Below are 12,616 nucleotides of genomic sequence, written 5' to 3' on the forward strand. Positions count from 1 at the left end.
ACAGAAATGCAGTGCTGCCACTGGCATTAAAGCATACATCCAAACACTGATGAAACAGTTGGCTCCCTGCAAAGAGTGTGAACCATGCATCTTAGCCCTCAGGGGCATACTGCCCCAACAGGGAATTCTAGGAAATCCCAAGATAAATCTGTGAAAGTAGCCTTCAAGCAGGATATGGTGCTGCGGCACCATCCTTAGATGTTATTGCCTCTGAGCAGGATGAATATCAACACAGGGGGTGGTGGACCTTTGTCATGCAGCAGGAATGTTAACATCCTCCAGATTTAAACGGCGCCATCTGAAGAGCAGTTCTTGTTCTGAAATTAATTTTTCATATGTACATCATGAGGTCCTAATAAAGTCATTAAAAAAAAATAAAATAAAATTGTCTTTGTTATCCTCCTAATAGGACTCTGCTGGCATTTCTCATTGCTGTTGTCTGTAGACAACAAGGTTGTTTTGAAAGCTATGGTATCAGCCTCACAAAATGAAAGGAATTAAAAAGACAAAAACAAAATGCCAAAACATCAAAACAGAAAGGATATTCTTGTCTATAAGGGGGAAAAAATAAAAAGGAAGGAAGAAGAAATAGGAATGCACCAAGAAGCAATATAAAAAGAAGCAGGGACTTTTGATGTTTTCTTTTCCCTCCTCCTTCATTCTTGGCTGAATTATAGGGCGTAGCATAGCATTTTCAAAGCATCTTTTACCAACTTTATTTAGTTCAGTGATTCACATTTCCCGAGCAAGGTTAACCAAAGGGAGGGATATTTCTCCCCTTGCCCCCGGCTTTCCCCAACTTTCAGCTAAATTGTATCACATTGTTAAAAATAATTGTCAGAAAGGAACATTTCCTGATCTCTTCCAATTGCATTGTTTTCCCCAACAATGTGCAGGATGGTTCATTGCTAATTTTAGCGAGCGTTCTTTTATTGCTTTGCACAATCTGAAGCCTCTTGCATAACACAGATGCACATAGTTAAGACAGAGGACTTTGTGTTCTGGTGTGCGATGACCATGTCTCCATCCAAACACTTCCAGTTTGCAAAAGCAAGAAATTATGTAGATAAGTCAGCTGATTTTCTCTCCTAGACAAAGTAAATGACTCCCCAGGAGAAACTAGAACTGAGCTCAGATGCAGAAGGCATCAGAGCTTATTGGGAGTTCCATGTCTGCACAGACCTTGCCTCAATCTCTATGCTCTAGCAACCCAAAGAGATGAGCACCAGCCATGTCAGAGCTCCAGCATAGTGGAAAAAAAATACATTGGTGATGGGGGCAACCCTGTGCTCAGTTAAAGCAACAAAAGTGGAAAAATCTGAAAATCCACTATCTTTTCGAAGAGTATCTGAGTACTGAAGAAAAAAAAAATCATAATTGGAAAATTTCACTCTGTCCTGTTTCCATTTCACTAACTACAAGAGAAGCTCCAGTAGAAACAGCTGGAAGGTCAGATTTGTTTGAAGGGAACAGAGAGGAGAGCTTCTGGTTTCTTTCCAAAATGCTGTTTGTTTAAGATTCACAAAGGGTCAGGAAGAACAAATTGCAATGGATACTCTTCCTGTGTAGCCAAACATATTTCCAAGCAGAAACACAATGTTATGAAGAACAAACAAGTAAATATAAAGGAAGCTGAAGAAAACTCCAACCCTAAAACCTGACTGCTGAATGGTATCACTCTAACACATGTTCAGGGAATAAAACTGCTTTTAAAGCAATGTGGGGGAGAAAAATGTTAGCTATGAGTTGGATGAGTGCAGAGGGTCACTTAGGAGATAGTTACACATCAGAATGAGCATCCTAGCGCTGACTGAAACTCTGCCAGCGTGGCTTAGTTTTGATCATCTGTTGCAATCCCTTGTACAACACAGGAAATCGTGTATCAGCCAGAAAACCCATAGCTCTGTCGGAGAACGCTGAAGGCACACGGTAATGTGTGCCATCTGTTACCCATAGGATGTGAGGAGGTGTGTTTAGGTCCTTCATCTCTACTTTGTATGTTCAAAAGCAGCATGTTTAGCTGCTTAGATGTTTTTATTCCCACATGGCTTCCCCCAAACACATACGTGAAGATCCATTTCACAGAATCACACCAAGTAATGGAGAAAAATGCAAAGGATGACCTGGAGGATGCTAGTCCACATGGACAGTACATCACAAATATCATATTCATTTCTGTGGGCTTAAGCCACTACTAGATATTCAGAACATTCTACATTTAACAAAAGTTAATAAGAGATTTAAAGAGAGTGACCTTGTAAAGGGAAGGCACCTACTGGAAAGATCTATGTTATTGTTTATTGATGTCCCAAGTCCTAAAAGCTATATCTCAAGAGGACACTGTTTGTTTACCTGTAACTAATACTGACCTGCATTTTGACTTGGGTCAACAGAGGCTTTCATGAGCCCTGCCTGGGTAGCCAGATCTGAATCTGCTCCATGCACTGGAAGATAGACACAGGCTGTCTGTCCTGTTCTCCCCCAGTACTGGGAGCCATGGCTCCAGAGCCGGATTTCTCCATCCTACTGCCATTCCAATAAAGTAGCAACCATCTTGCTGAACTTTCAGGTAATGAAGCTGTACTTTTCTCTAATCGGTACGATCAGTGGCAGTTTATGTTAATCAAATAACACTAATATAAAGTGGTGGGCTGCCAGAGGATGGGAAAGCATTTTAACCTCAGCTGTGTCTGATATGTTTGTGTGCACAGTTCAGTATATCTTTAAAAACAGCAAATCATGACCCATCTCCATCTCCAGTCTGATGCAGGATCTCTGAAGTAATAAATTGAGAACTAATGCCACTTAGGAGATTTCTGCTGTACTTTAGTGACCACTGAAGATATTATCTTTACTCACTCCAGTTCCAAACAGTTTGAGAAGTCAGGCCAGTTGCTGGGTATAGGTGCATGACAAATCTACTCATGCCTTGGTTTTCTTCCGCACTTCAAATCATCACTCAGAAGTACAGCCTGGGGCACAGTTCACCCACCATGCAACCTGCCATGTGTCACAGGGCATATTTTTTCATGCCAAGTCTCACTGCAGGGAAAAGGCTGTGGCACCATGTCACAATCTGGGAGGTAGGAGGGAGTTCAGGATTTATCCAGGGCTGAATCATAGGAATCAGCATGATCCACAGGCCATGGCAACCCAGGTCACTACCAGTTTCTCCATCATCATTTAGGAATGATGGATGTGAAATATCATTGAAGAGTTTCATAAAACTGTCTCCTTGCCTGTCCTCTCCTTAATCCTGGGGCGTAATCCTATGGAATGGAATAATATTTCAGCGTGTAGGCAAAATATAATGCAGACATCTGACTGTTCATACTGCTTTGAATGTAAACTATTAGTATCTAAACTTCTCGATAACTGGACAAGTATATAATCCTTCATTTTGAAAGACTACTTACTATTTTTTTCTTCACTCCCTGAAATTTTCTGTCAACACTGATAACCTCTACCCAGGATGAGAACTATTAGAAAGCATTAAAATTGTTTTCACTTGGCAGTAATCAATTTATTTTTTTAAGACCTCATACAACCCAAGTAAGTCTCCTTCCATTACTTTCTCTTTGCAAAAACTAGTAAAGTTTTCCAGACAGAAAGTAGTTTTACCCCGAGGAAAAAGGCATTTGAATTAAATTTATGTATCCCAAAGAGAATTCAAGGGCAGACAAGCAGCAGTATACAGAAAGCAGGGAAATAATATTTACATTGATGATACATGTTCTCTTACAGTTGCAGACCTGCTGGAAAAAAACAAAAACAAAAACAAAAAAAAACCACGATAAAATGAGATGGAAATTTACTGGCTGTCAATCTAGTGGAGTCACAGTGATGGAATGATCCATGAAGACCTTACTTTAGGAAACATCCAGAAGCTTTTTCCTGTCCTGATATATAAGTGTTATGGCTTTCCCTTGCCTCCTCCTCTTTTTAAATTAGGCACATATACTTCCAACTGCCACTATGAGTGGAAAATACTTTCTTATTCCAAAGTACACAGCTGTGTGCAAATATTCCCATTAAAGCCCCACTCTAACATCTAACTTCCCACACTCTTGCAGGCTGATGCATCGAACCCATTCTAGATTGTAAAACCTAACAAGAAAGTGCTCCCACAACATGTGCTGTATCCCAGGTAGGAGAGCCCAGTAACTGCACGAACTTTGAACTTAAAAATGCATGATCTACCAGCAGATGCTGTTGCTTCTGACATAGCCCATCCCCACAAAGAGGCAAGAACATGCAACCCCAGTGGATACAAGCTGCAGGGGCAGGTGGACAGTTGGTATTTTAGATCAGTTATTGACTTCCCATAATGGTATGCTCACTTCCCTGCCCCCCATGGGCATGGCAAGCAACTTTAGATGAAGACAGGCTGTTCTGTGGGATGTGTATTTAAAGATATGAGCTTCCTCAGAAACTGCATGAAGACCTTGCATGGTAGTGGCATCCATCTGAGTGGGTGGCTTTGATGTTCAACTTTAGCTGGTGTGAGTCCCAGCTGGAAGCAGGGCAGGTGGCTCTCGGCAGCAAGGGGACAGTCCCTGCTGGATCCCAAGGCTCCCAGAGAGATAAACGGTTATCTTGCATCCAAACTTGCATCCAAAGTAGCATCCAGATTTTTTTTCTCTCCCTGACTTTGTTTATATTAATGTATAGGCACTTTCAGAGCAACAGGTATGCAGTTTAAGTAATTCTCCTTATGTCAATTGCTCCTACAGCTCTCGTGTTTTGATCCTCCTGCCTCACTGTGATAAAATTGAGAGGTGATTCACGCACAGGAACAAGTCACTAAGGGAAAAAATGTGTAATTCAGTAACCTAATTCAGTGAAGAACTGAAACATATGTTTAAATGCCAGCTTGCTTTATTTACTTGTAGAAAAAAGGCACAAGCTTAAGTGCACAACTTGGTCATAGAGCAGCGTAACAAGTGTTATGGGACCTCAAATAAAAGAGTCAAATGTAAGGCTCAGATTTTAAAGGCCTATCAGCAAAGGGCCTGATGAGAAAATCAGGGCTGCCATGCCTAAACACACAGATCTAGTGAACTTTATCTTAAGAGGACAAAGACCCCTTTCTCTGAGGCCAACATACTCTCTGTCTTTAATCTTTTTCCATATTCCTCATGCTTATCACTTACGAGTGTATCGTAAAGATGTCTTTATCATATCTTCCTTTTATTGAAGGGCTCCGAGTAATGCTAGCCAATATCAATAACGATGGCCTAAAAATAACATTAGCATCACACCAGGACCTTGCACGCCACACAGCACCATCCCACATGTACCTCTCGTATGGATCACTCCAGCTTCCTCAGAAAAAGCAACGAAGAACAAGAGTCTTTAATTAAATGATATTTGGAGATTCATTTCTCTTAGGGAGTGAGAGCCTGAGTGAGTTCTTTGTTTTACACTAATCACACAGTTTAACTGACTCAGATACCATGCAAGCAGGTAGGGGGATGAGATGGAAAGACATAAATTGACTCAGAACCCCCTGCCAAACAGAAAGCAAATATTGGTCACTTCTGAAGTACCATACACTTTTCAAATGTTTGAGTCTAAGGAAACAATGAAAGTAATTAGTTTTTACCACATATTCAGTAATAATGAAATTAAAAATCATTCTAGCAGGTATGTGTATATAAATACGTATGGACAGAAATATCCGCACATCAAAAACATTACTGAGACATATCAGCCATGTGAAAGATGGGACTTATAGCTTAACAACAAAAAAAATTCCCATAAAAGGCACTGATAGCCAACCAGCCGAGTTATTATAGACAGTTGGTATGTCTATGGGACACAATGATAATAAGGACACTTCGTAGTCCTAAAGGAAATAACAATTGTGGGAAATCATTTTAACTGTGCTCAGAAGAATTACAAAATCATGGCTTCGTGTCATTCTTCAACAGATTAATGATATCCCATAAATTATAACAGATTTCAAGGGGAGAAAAATTAATGGTCACAGAATCAAAGACATATGAAAGCGATCAGATTTGAAGTGACAGTGTTCATTTTAAAGCAGCTGCTTTTAATTAGCTTCTTCTAGAGACCACTAAACCCTCACACTGAAGAGATGTTCTATACACAAGAAGCTTGTAAAGTTGCAATCTACAACAGCAAAACTCTTTGTAAACTGGCTGAATGCTCGTTAGAAGAATGAAATTGTTAAACAATCCAAAGATGATATTTCTGTTTTTTACTGTCATAGTTAACTGCTGAAGAAAAGCCGAAATATGATGATATTCTTATTGCAAGCACTCTTAGCACAACCATCAGTCCAAAACCTTGCCTCAGCTTCTGATGGGCAAGGCTCTGCATTACTTACTTTGCATGAGAATTTTCCCTTTACTAACTTAACATCTCAGCTTCAGTTTTTTATCAATGCTCTTCAAGCAGACAGCTACTAATAAAAGGACTTTTTCAATATGTTGGTTTGTCAGTCTTTTATGCATGTGCTGAAATATCTAGCAACTTATTTGTGCATGTAAATGTCTAGACAGGTGACAGAATAAAATGTCCTTGGATTCATAAAATATGTCACAGATTATTATGTTTCTCTATAGAGACTTAAGAAACCAAGACAAAAATATTAATAAATTTTACCAGATGCTGAGAATTACTCTGATTTTGAACATGTTCAAGCAAGACAGAAAAAAAACATCTAACCTGCTCTTGATCAATCACTTTTACAAAATACTTCAGCCAGGCATTTCAGATGCATGTGCTCTTGACTTTTTTGAGCAGTTACAAATCAAAACATGTGCAGAGCTGAAATGCAGTCAGTTATGTAGTGGTTAACAAAATGTACTGGACTGAAATCTCTTCAACAGATCTTTTTACAACTTCTGTACAAGTTTGCTTTGGATGTATTTGAAGTTCATTTTTATCCATGATCTGCCAGTAAATCTGCTTGACTCCTGTGATTTTCAGTGTTTCAGAACCTGTTAATGACTTTAGGATCTGAACACCTACTTAGGTTAGTGAGAAAAATCACTGATAAAAATAATATTTAAAAAAATATTAATAAAGCCCAGGATGCACCTGAATATATGCTATTCAGATTCACTTTATTTGCAATGGAATCATAGAATGGCTTGGGTAGGAAGGGACCTCAAAGATTATCTATTTCCAACCCCAGCTGTGGGCAGGGCTGCCAAACACCAAATCAGCTGCCCACAGCCCCACTCAACTTGACCTTGAGCTCCTCCAGTGATGGGGCACCCAGAGCTTCTTAGGGATGTTCAGAATTTTTAATCATCAAGGTGCACATCATAGCTAAACAAAAGGTATTTCTATTTCCACAGATCTCAAATTTCTGGGGCATTTGATCTAAACCCAGGCATCCAGAGGCAAGCACATACTTTCACTGTCCCTTATCCAAATGATGAGCTTGTTGGCCCAGCAAAGGTTCTGATATTCCAATAGCATAACCACATTCCATAAGGATTTTGAAGCCTCCGATTTGATTCTCTAAGCCATACATTCTATCTGAAACATCAGATAGATTATAGGCTATAATATATATTATAATTATATATATTATATATATATATATATAATATATTATATATATATTATAATTATATATTATAAGGTTATAATATTATAGGATAGACTATAGGTTGTAGCAACAGAGCACCATTTAAGGATAGGTGAGATAAGGAAACAAAATGAATAACACAGGGTGAAGAATGTCTGATATACCTATCATAAATCCTTGTGTGTTACATCCTAGAAAGGAAAAGAGCGCTTTGTAAAATACCTTTGGAACATCCGTCAATAAATAAATGAGTAGGATCCTTTCATGTGACTGTTAAGTGGCTTATTTCTCCCCCTTCGATTCATTCCCTTAAAACTTGTCTGCCCAATACATGAACAAGCTGAACAACTAGAGATCTTTGTATTTTTTCAAGTATCCATAAGATCACACACTGGTCTGCCTAAAAGTTTGTTGTAAATTTTGTTGCCAATTGGGTTTCACATGGGCACACTCAAAATACAGACACAGTATAGTGGCCTTATCTTCAACTGACCAGAAAATTTCATCCTTTCTTCACATCTACAGACTTGGCATTGCGAGGTGGACCTTCACCAATTCTTATCAAATTATTTGCACCCTGAGATGCTTATTGGGAAAAATACGATTTTTCATGGCTGCAGCAGAAGTATCTCTGCCAACCCAGCAGCTCTTTGAGAGCCTGTCTCAGGGATGCTCCATCTCCCAGCTGGGTTCCTTACTGGGGATGGGAAGTGCCCACTATTGAGAAAGAGATAAACTTACCAGCTGACTCTTGGAAACGATGGAGAGGAAGATGGAGGCAGCTACCAGCACCTGCAAGCAGATCCTTAGGACCTGGGTACATGACACTGATGGACATCTGTGATGGTCAGCAGCACAACTCTTTAATATCAGAAATCAGAAAGTAACCCACCTGTCTGAGCATGAATACTCTGTGATCTGCTGCAAATATCTTTACAAAAGTTGCTCACACTTTCTGTGCCCCAGTTCATCCTTCTGCTAAACCAGGATAAAATTCCTCTCTTAACAATTACCACAGGAGAGTAGTATTCCAGAAAAATATCAAGATATTAACTGAGCTTATAAATAATTTTGATATTCCCAGATGAAAGTTCTCTGTAAGTATAAAGTTTTATTATTATTTCAGCTGTTCTCTTCTATAGCATTATTGCCAAAAAAGGCTTTAGAAAAGCTTCACATTAACCATAATACTTTTCTTGTTAATGACTAGCAAAACATTATACTTCGCACATATGGGACACAAGTGCTTGGTTTCAGTTTACCACACTAACATTTTAAGAACCAAAGCAAGTATCTGTCTGTGTCTAGCTCAGGCTTGAAGTATCTTCCTTGCTTGGAGAACATGCTCTGGGGACAATCTGGCTCTGCTTGTTTGCAACTTGCATGTCTTCAAATACAATTTATGGAGAGACTAACCTGAGGTCAGTTATTATTACTGTCTCGAAGAAATGATTGTAAACTGGGAATAACTCCTGCTTTAATCATTTCACTTGCTCTACAAAGCAAATGGAAATAGTTTGCAGTGAAAAATGTGCCTTCCAGTGCAAGCATCCAATCTCAAAAAAAGCATTCTGAGATTAAAAGTGATAGATTTCAGCTGTTGCTCCGTAAGTAGTCAATGTTTCTTCTCTTCTGGAAAGTCAGTACTCCCTCTTCAGGGGGAACTGAAATGGACAAAATAAGAATCAGTACAAGAGACTCAACAAGATTATAGTCAGGCCTATGATTCTCTCTGTAGGAGATGTTTAACATCTTGTTCACTATCCGCAACTGCCACATGTGGTTCCCAAAATGGCCATTGTTAATCTGCGCTGGGATGTGCTACAGGAAAGTGCACTGAAATGGCTTGATTATGTGTATGTAGAATGACCTCGTCCCAACGCTAATCTCAAATGCAGCGTAAACTAAGAGGGATCAACCAATTTTTAATAGAAAGCAGAAGGAATTTTAGAGCAACTTGTGCCATTCTACCAGGAGGGTATCCACAAGCTGTGGTTAGAAACAAAAGATTACTACAAGGATTTAGTAGTATTTCTCAAAACCACATCAGAAAGAAAACCCAGAACAGAAATGACAGGGTCAGTCTCGAATTTCAATACACAAATTGCTGCATGGATTAATGAAAATAAGTCTACAGATATTGTAGCAAAATTCCCTACATATATTCTTAACATCTAATGTGTAAGCACCTAGAAAAGACCCAAAAGTGGAAGCTGCCATTCTGTTTTGGTGAGGACAGTGGCATTTCCAACACAAAAGCTTTCCTTTGCTTTAAAATGGAAGAGGTGTTTACTGTGATGACCTTTCAGTATTTTTTCTACTTGGCAATCTTATCACTTTCCCACAGTTTAATAAAACCATTTAAGGGCCAGATTTTAGTCCCAGTCACACTGTGCTTTTCCCTCTCCCATCCCACAGGGCTGGAAAGAAGATACGCCATGTACCCAGCTGGGACTGAGGATAGTTCAGACACGGATAACAGAACCCACACAGGGGTTAGTCAGAATCTGGACTTCAGACAGAAAAAACACATAACATTCTCCCACCCCCTCCTGCTGTCACAGTCACCAGAGCTTGGGTCACAGTGACATCACTCTGTGCATGTGTCCGTGAGTCTATTGAAAGCCTTGCTGCATGAAGCTGTTCCTCCTAGCAAGATGTTTTTTGTAATGCGTAAACTCAGCAGCAAGTAAATTGCTCAAAACTATCATTCCTAAAAGTATTCACAATCTAAAGTCTCTGAATGCATCAAAGGTTTGGAAGACTACTTCTGAAAACCAGCCGCTTTCAGAGCAATATAAGCAGGAACCTTCTCAATTTGTACTACAATTTTGTGTGCTCTTCACTGTTGTTGTTATATTGCTGTGGGTTTTTTCCCCCTTTAATTCTCAACTTTCCTAAACAGAATTGTAGACTACAAGCAATGCTTTATGTTTATGTTTGTTTCAAGCTATCTGCTTGTCAATGACATTGGCTTTGCTGCTGGTAATTTGGGGGCAAAGTGCATCAGGAAAACATTTTTCTTCTCTGTATCAGATACAGCCTAGCTAAACGTGCTGCTCTGAGCATGGCACAGGCAGGTAGAATGAGTTAGAAAAGGACCCATACCTTGAGGAACAGCACCCTGACCCCTTTCTTCCTCCTCCCATCAAAAGGTTGTCATGCTAGGGAGGAGAATTGCTACAGCCTCGTGGACTTGCAAATGGGAAAGGGCTCTCCTCACCGAGCTGCTTCAAAGAAGTAAGGACAGGAAGGGAAGGCAGGAGAAACCTGGGAACAGCAACACAGAGAGGGTGGTTTGTGGCTTGGATCTTGAGCTTGTTCTGTTGATCCTTAAGTGCCTTTCACTGAAGTCATCTGGATTACCCCAAATACCCACTGACAGATAAAATTAGATCTTGGCCCAAGATACCTTTCTGCTTGCGTCTAGTTCTGTCACATCAATCAGCAGGGAAACAAATAGCCACATTCAGATTTTTATAATTATATCATTACCTCTGAGAGCCTATTTAAGCTCAGACACCTGCAGCCCAGCTGACTCAAGCCATACTGCTCCTCAGAATCTTGTGATGGGATGGCATTGCCTATGCAGAGCTTTGCAGCCTTACCCTTAGCCCCTGCATCCACAGCTGCCACACCTATGGTTTGTCCTCTACTGCCAAGAAATACAAATGCCATCTGAAGTCAGGTCCTTCACATGCTCAAGATTAATAGCGTGTCTTCAAGCCACATCCGCTGGCTTTTCCATTTTGTATGTAAAGATATCCTCGATGCCAGATTCTGCCACTCTCACTTAAACTGAGTAATAAATGACCCCATGAGTACCCCATGGGTGAAAGTGAGGTTATCTGAGGAATAAGGAACAGATTTTAATGACTTGCAAATTATGAGCTTAGGGCAGTACAGAAAGTGAAAAACATTTTCTCTTTTACACCAGAAAAAAAAGTCTCTGCTATTAACCCAAAAGCAGTTTATGTTGGTGGAATAGAAGAGCAGGTAGACAGTAGGTTTGCATGCTAGGCTGGTCTCCCAGAAAAGAAATTAGTTTCCTAAACATTCACATTACATCACTTAACAACTAAATATAGCGCGCATTACTCTGACAGTAGCTAGCAGTAAAACCTTGCTTTGAGAAAAAGAGGAACAGAAGAAGGAAGAAAAAAATGCCAATACAAAGCCTCGCACATTTTTTTGTTATGATATCACCATTCAATTTTCCAGCAACATGAAACAAGGCTGTCGCTAACTCACTGCAAGTCAAAAGAACACGTCCCTTCCAAGATTTGAACATAAAGGCTCACAGTACAGAGCCTTCATCCACAACTTGGGAGTGGATGGTTGGAGACTTTGGGAGTGCAGCTGTTCACCATGTTAAGGAGCAGGCCAAAAACAGTCTGATGCAGGCATTTTTATGCCTACAACACTCAAAACCGTATGTTGAGTGGCTGAGTCTTTAGCCTGGCGAATGACTTTCATGCTTTGCATTCATGCTAAACTCCTTGAAGTAGCAGGTGCTTACCATCCCAATGAAAGCCCATGTCACTGAGCTATCCAGAGCAGACAGCAATAGCAACACTGCACATCCATCTCCAACACACTCGGGCAGGTAACGACTCAGCCCCAAACAGCTTCTCATGTTGTATTCAACCTGCCTCAGCATTTCCATCAGCAATGTGAGAAGCCACAACTTCTGGCTGCAGAAATGTGGAACCATTTTAAATGACAGTCGTCATATTTTTATGACAAAAACAAGCAGCCAAGTTAACTATAGAACAACCCAAGCTTGCTTTTGCCTTTGCTGCAAAAGTATTTTATTTTTTGACAGTCTGGGTCAACTTAAAGGCAAAACCTGATCTCCCTGGTTTTGACTGACATTACTGCCAATCCAAGGCAGTAAGCAAACTGATCATTTTATATCCAAGAAATTCAGATCTGTCTCACTATCCCAATTTTTATCACATGCCAAAAAAAGAAAAAGAAAAAGAAAAAGAAAAAGAAAAAGAAAAAGAAAAAGAAAAAGAAAAAGAAAAAGAAAAAGAAAAAGAAAAA

Source organism: Lagopus leucura, unplaced genomic scaffold, assembly GCF_019238085.1.
Source record: "Lagopus leucura isolate 7727_CA_CO unplaced genomic scaffold, USGS_WTPT01 Super-Scaffold_100002, whole genome shotgun sequence".
Lineage (NCBI taxonomy): Eukaryota > Metazoa > Chordata > Aves > Galliformes > Phasianidae > Lagopus > Lagopus leucura.